This window comes from Podarcis gaigeae, assembly GCF_964106915.1.
Source record: "Podarcis gaigeae genome assembly, chromosome: 9".
Lineage (NCBI taxonomy): Eukaryota > Metazoa > Chordata > Lepidosauria > Squamata > Lacertidae > Podarcis > Podarcis gaigeae.
Genome location: NC_139685.1, coordinates 21,039,678 through 21,045,849, shown reverse-complemented (window position 1 = coordinate 21,045,849; position 6,172 = coordinate 21,039,678).

Sequence of the window (6,172 nt, the reverse complement as noted above, 5' to 3'; positions counted from 1 at the left end):
TAACCCACAGCGCCACCCGTGTCCCATGTTAAGTTAAAGATTATACAAATATGCAGTCAACAAGGAAACGAAGGACCCATACTGAGGGCGAAGGAAGTCTCAACATATGGAAGAATTTTATTTTATATGTAACATTTTCTTTGTATTTGGTGGGATCTGTTTTTGTTGTTCTTTTTGTGGTGAAGGGACTTAATATTTAAAATCAATAAAGATTAAATTGCACGCACACAAAAAGAACTCTCTGTGTACTAGCCCTGTGATTGCCTAGCAAAACATACATTTGTGATTTGGCTGCAAACATCACACTTCCAGCATCTGAACCATCTTTTCCTAGTAACCATTACCAGAACGGCCCCTCAACTGGTTGAGCCAGGACACTATATGCACACTTGGATGGGAGCAAATCCCATTGAACTCAGAGGAAATTACTTCCCAATAAGCATGCATTAGCTAAGGGTGTGAGCAGTTTTTCATTATAGCCCCTTCCCCCATGCCTATCTTCATATCTCATTCATTATCATCTTCACCCATAGGGGAAACATACTGGGGTTGCTGGCTTCTGACAAGTTTTGACGCACTCTCATTAATCAGCTGCGATTCCCTGAAGAGCTTCCTCATCTCCAGTGCTCCAAGAGAGCCAATAACATGCTGATGCAATTAAGGAACACCAGGCTGTTAATTTAATGTTGCATAAAGTAATGATATAGCATGGTTCTGAACAGATCCTGCAACATGCTCGCCATTTGCCACGAAGTTTTTTGAGCACCAAAACCCTCTGTCATGGAATCACTGAACATTAAAGGCAAATTAAGCCATCTTCAATAATTGGGCTGCAGTTAATAAATTAGGCCCCCAGACTCTTTTCCCCCACACTGAGTTGGAAATGTGAAGCATGGAAGGCATGTTTCATTGTGATCAATGTGCATACATTGTGTTGTTGTTTTCCCTCCCCAAATTGACCCCTGAATTTTTGAATTCTGTTGATATTGATGCTGCATTTTATGTTGTATTTTATGCTGTTTTAAAGTTGCATTCTAATCCATGTTTTATATTGCTGTTAGCTGCCCTGAGCCTGGTTTTTCAAGCGGGAAGGGTGAGGTATAAATAATTTATTATTATTTTGTTGTTGTTTAGTCGTTTAGTTGTGTCTGACTCTTCATGACCCCATGGACCAGAGCACGCCAGGCACTCCTGTCTTCCACTGCCTCCTGCAGTTTGGTCAGACTCATCCTGGTAGCTTCAAGAACACTGTCCAACCATCTCGTCCTCTGTCGTCCCCTTCTCCTTGTGCCCTCCATCTTTCCCAACATCAGGGTCTTTTCCAGGGAGTCTTCTCTTCTCATGAGTGGCCAAAGTATTGGAGCCTCAGCTTCAGGATCTGTCCTTCCAGTGAGTACTCAGGGCTGATTTCCTTCAGAATGGATAGGTTTGATCTTCTAGCAGTCCATGGGACTCTCAAGAGTCTCCTCCAGCACCATAATTCAAAAGCATCAATTCTTCAGCGATCAGCCTTCTTTATGGTCCAGCTCTCACTTCCATACACTACTGGGAAAACCATAGCTTTTACTATACGGACCTTTGTTGGCAAGGTGATGTCTCTACTTTTTAAGATTATATTTATCATTATTATACCAAAATAGAAGGCTTTGGGTGATGGTGCAAGACAGTCAAAAGCCACAGCTAAAGTGGTCCAGTATAAAGTAAGCAGCACATAAGCGGCACAGGAAACACTACCAAACCATTCTACATTCTAAATCTTATATTAATAATTCAAAAATTGAGAGAGCAATGTACAAGATCTACTACAGAAGCCACAAACAGAAAGCTCATTCAAATTGTGTCCAAAATGAAGATTCAGTCTTTAAAGTTCCTTTAGCCCGGCGCCTGTAGATATCAACAAAGGTAAGTTTGATAAGCTTACTTTATACTGGTCTACTACGAGAATTGGCAGCATAGGTTCATTTCCTCAGTACAGCTAAAGTGGTAGCTCAGTGAAAGAACATCTGCCTTGCAAAATGTCCCAGTCTGAATTCTTGGCATCTCCAGGTAGGGCTAGGAATTGCACCCTGTCTGGGACCCTGAACTCCAGTCAGTGTACAGTACTGAGTTGGATAGTCCAATTGATCTGAGTCCGTAAAAGCCAGTTTCTTATGTGTCTCATGCATTTCCTTGCAGAAGCTCGGAATTTAGGTCACATTAAGCCCACAGTTGTAAGTCGCTGACCCAAAGGGCAGGTCTCCCTCCCCCATTCTGGCATTTATGAATTTGGCAGTGCAGTGATTGCAGCATGTATAGGGTTGCCATATTTCAAAAAGTAAATTTCCTGACAGCTGCAAAGTTGTTGAGCTTTGTTAAGCTTTCTGGGGGGGGGGGGAACAAACCCAAATTAAATATTTTGAGGGAAACCTACCCCCAAAATAGTGATTTTAAACATCATTTTTACACCCCAAAACCAGGACATGTTAGGAATTTTCCTGATGTATGGCAAGCCTGGCATGTAAAAATGGTGCCTGTTGCACGCAGTTGCCATTGGCACTGTCCTCTTTCATTCCCAGGAATTAAGCACATTGGCACAGTCGAGAAACAGGAGTGCTCTGATGTTCACATTGTGGGGTGCATTATTACTAGAGCAGTCAAATACAACATTTTCCTGTTGCCTAGAATGGACACACGGGAATGTGGCTCCAGACAGGGAGGACTTCCTGTCATACCTGCTCTGGAGCTTCCTCACCCTGTGTGTGAACAGGTAGATGGACGTGACCCTAGCTGACCAGAAAAAAGTGTTGGCCACACAACCATCTCTCTCTTGGACCCTTACTCTCTGACTCTTACTCTTGGACTCTTGCTCTCCTGGCTCTTAGCCAGCGCATGGCTCAACCTTCACATAAGATGGAGCCCACAAGCAGTAAGTCTGAGGTGTAGCTCAGACTTCTTTTCACTTTAACCACAAGATAAAGCTTGCCTCCAGATCACTGCTGTGAACTGAATGTGAGTAAAACTTTATTCTTACTTTTAAAGAAGACTGGGTTGTGTTGTTGTTATTTTAAGAGGGAAATGAAGGAGAAACTTAACGAGGAACAAGCCAGACTGGATTGCTTAATTAAAGGATACTAATGAATCATCAACTTGCTTCCTATAAGTTGCAAAGGCGTGTTGCTGTGCTGTTTACTCACTAGCGCAAGTGAGGAGGGATAATATCAAAACAATATATCCTCTCCTACCTTCCTTAACATTCCCACACACATCACCAGCACTCTGATGCACCAGAGCAGACTCTGTTCTGCTTCCTGAGCGCTTTGAGTGTTAATGCACACACGGGTCACACAGATCCATTATTTCCATGTGCACATCCACTCACACATTAACACTTTCTTTTCTTTTTTTTAACATGATTTTTATTGAGTTTTCCATATTTCATTACATTTTCATAACACAAATCCATAACTTAAAACATTGCTTACACAAAGCATCGACCTCCTTCCCTCCCTCTAACTGACTTCCACACATCTTTACCAATTCTTCACATTTCTGTTACCACTTTTTACCTTATATCTTTTAGCATTCACCTCCTTATATGTAAATCAGCTCCTTATTTTCACATTACCAAACATTTCATCTCAGACGTACAAATGTTTTCAGCTGTTTACAGTTTTCTGTATAAATTTGCTCCAGTCCTTTTGAAACAGTTCGTCATGCTGATTCAGGATCTTCCCCATCAGCTTTGCCAACTCTACATATTCAACCATCTTTATCTGCCAATCTTCCAGTGTAGGAAGTTCCTGCTGCTTCCATTTCTGGGCCAGAAGTATTCTTGCAGCCGTTGTGGCATACGTAAACAAATTTACATTGTTATTTTTTTTAATTTCCTCACCAACTAACCCCAACAGAAAAGCCTCTGTTTTTTTACTGAAATTATACTTAAATACCTTTTTCAATTCATTATATATGATGTCCCAGAAGGCTTTGACCTGAGTACAAGTCCGCCACATATGGAGGAAATTCCCCTCCTTCTCCTTGCATTTCCAACAAGCTTTGTCCTGATTTCTATACATTTTGGCAAGTTTACTCGGTGTGATGTACCAACGATACATCATTTTCAATAAATTCTCTTTAAGTGCCACACACACGTTAACACTTTCAACTGAGCTTTATCTCACTGTTTCCCATCCACATTAATGTGTTGGCACTAAACCTGAGGTCCATTGTGGGCACGCACACATGAGCAGAAATGCTTTCTAGTGGGGCAAAGCTACTCCTGGATACAATCCCAAACGCCTAATATTTCCAGTAAGAATTCTAAAAGTTTGCCTGCTCTAGGCAATTTAGGTGTCTAGTCAATTTAGGGATGGCTCCAGATTTGAGAGCATCCTGAACAAAGTGCTCTATGGTGGGTCCTTTCTTTCCTTCATCAGTGGGTTCTGGACAAGCTGGTTGGGATGGCAACATGCTGAGCAGCTGCATCCATGCAATCTTTACATTCCCCACAAGTACAGGGTTTCTCTGAGGTATTGTGGGAATTTCAAAATGGCAGCCGGAACTGGACACCCACCTCTGTTTAGAGTGCCAGTCTGGCAGGGGCCAGTGATGGAACCTACCAATGTGCTGAGGCCACAGCAGTGGCCCAAGAATGTCACAGTGTTGATGGAGTTCTCAACTAATCCATATCCTATGCCTGGCTTTCTACAGGTTGCAAACTGGAGACCAAAAACTATACTTACATAATTTGTAAGCATGCAGATGAAATCAGAATCATGTGATATTTGTAGAGTGACTTGAACATGTAAATGCTGAATGTTATTACCATAGAGGTTGGTATTGAACCCAAACTCTCCATATTACGAGTTTTGTGCCATCCCTCTGGTTGGTTAATCCGTAATCGGCTTTCTGAACATTTCTTATATGGATATAGGCCATCACAGCACATGAGATTAATGCTGTGCAAGGATATAAACTGTCTTGGGCTGAAATGGCAGACTTGGAACGGCTTAGTCACCAGGCTGCCTCCACTAGAAGAAAACACTCTGCCACTTCGCTGATTACTTGGCTTGAAGCTGAGATAGAAGAAATGGTCTGTCTGGCTGCCTCTCTCTCTCTCTCTTTCTCTCTCTCTCTCAAAGACGAAAAAATCACAGGGTACTGGATATAGGACAAGTAAATTATGCCAATCTATTTAAAAAATGCATTTAGAAGTGCCTTGGGCAAACTTTTAACGGATGAATTTTAACAGCACAGCAGAGTCCTGCATACATGGACCTGTCAGTAGGTTTGCCAACTTTTGATATAAAATGCCAATCCCCTCAAGCGCCATGCTTGCAGGCTACCTAAAGGGCTACAGGCCAGGCCATGTGGCGCACACAGCCCTGTTCTGCAACACCTCTCACTGCCCCTGCATGCTCACCCAGCATCCGCCGCCTGAGATGGTTGTCTCACTGCCTAATGGTAGGGCTGGACCTGAATCTTTGACTAGGTAAAGGTAAAGGGACCCCTGACCATTAGGTCCAGTCGTGACTGACTCTGGGGTTGCGGCGCTCATCTCACTTTATTGGCCGAGGGAGCCGGCGTACAGCTTCCGGGACATGTGGCCAGCAGGACTAAGCCGCTTCTGGCGAACCAGAGCAGCGCACGGAAACGCCGTTTACCTTCCCACTGGAGCGGTTCCTATTTATTTACTTGCACTTTGACGTGCTTTTGAACTGTTAGGTTGGCAGGAGCAGGGACTGAGCAATGGGAGCTCACCCCGTTGCAGGGATTCGAACCGCCGACCTTCTGATCGGCAAGTCCTAGGCTCTGTGGTTTAACCCACAGCACCACCCGTGTCCCTAGAATCTTTGACTAGTAAGTAGCTAATGACTCACTGTGAATTGCAAGTGGGGAGAGCACTGTTGCACCTAGATACCTCTTGCAGGCTTCCTATAATCTTCTGGTTGGCAACTTTGAGAAGAGAATGCTGGGTTACAGTGGTGTAGTGTGGGAAGCTGTTGGGGCGATTGCTCCAGGTACGTTTTCCTGGGGGCACACACAGCTCATGCTGCCGCCCCCAAGCCGCTTTGCGAGGCTGGGACGTGGCAAAATGGCCCAGGACAGGCTCAGGGAGGGCAGCCTAAAAAAGAGGCCCGGTGCCCATCAAAGGCACCCGCAAGGGGCTGGGATCGAAGGTCACATTCCTGTTGTG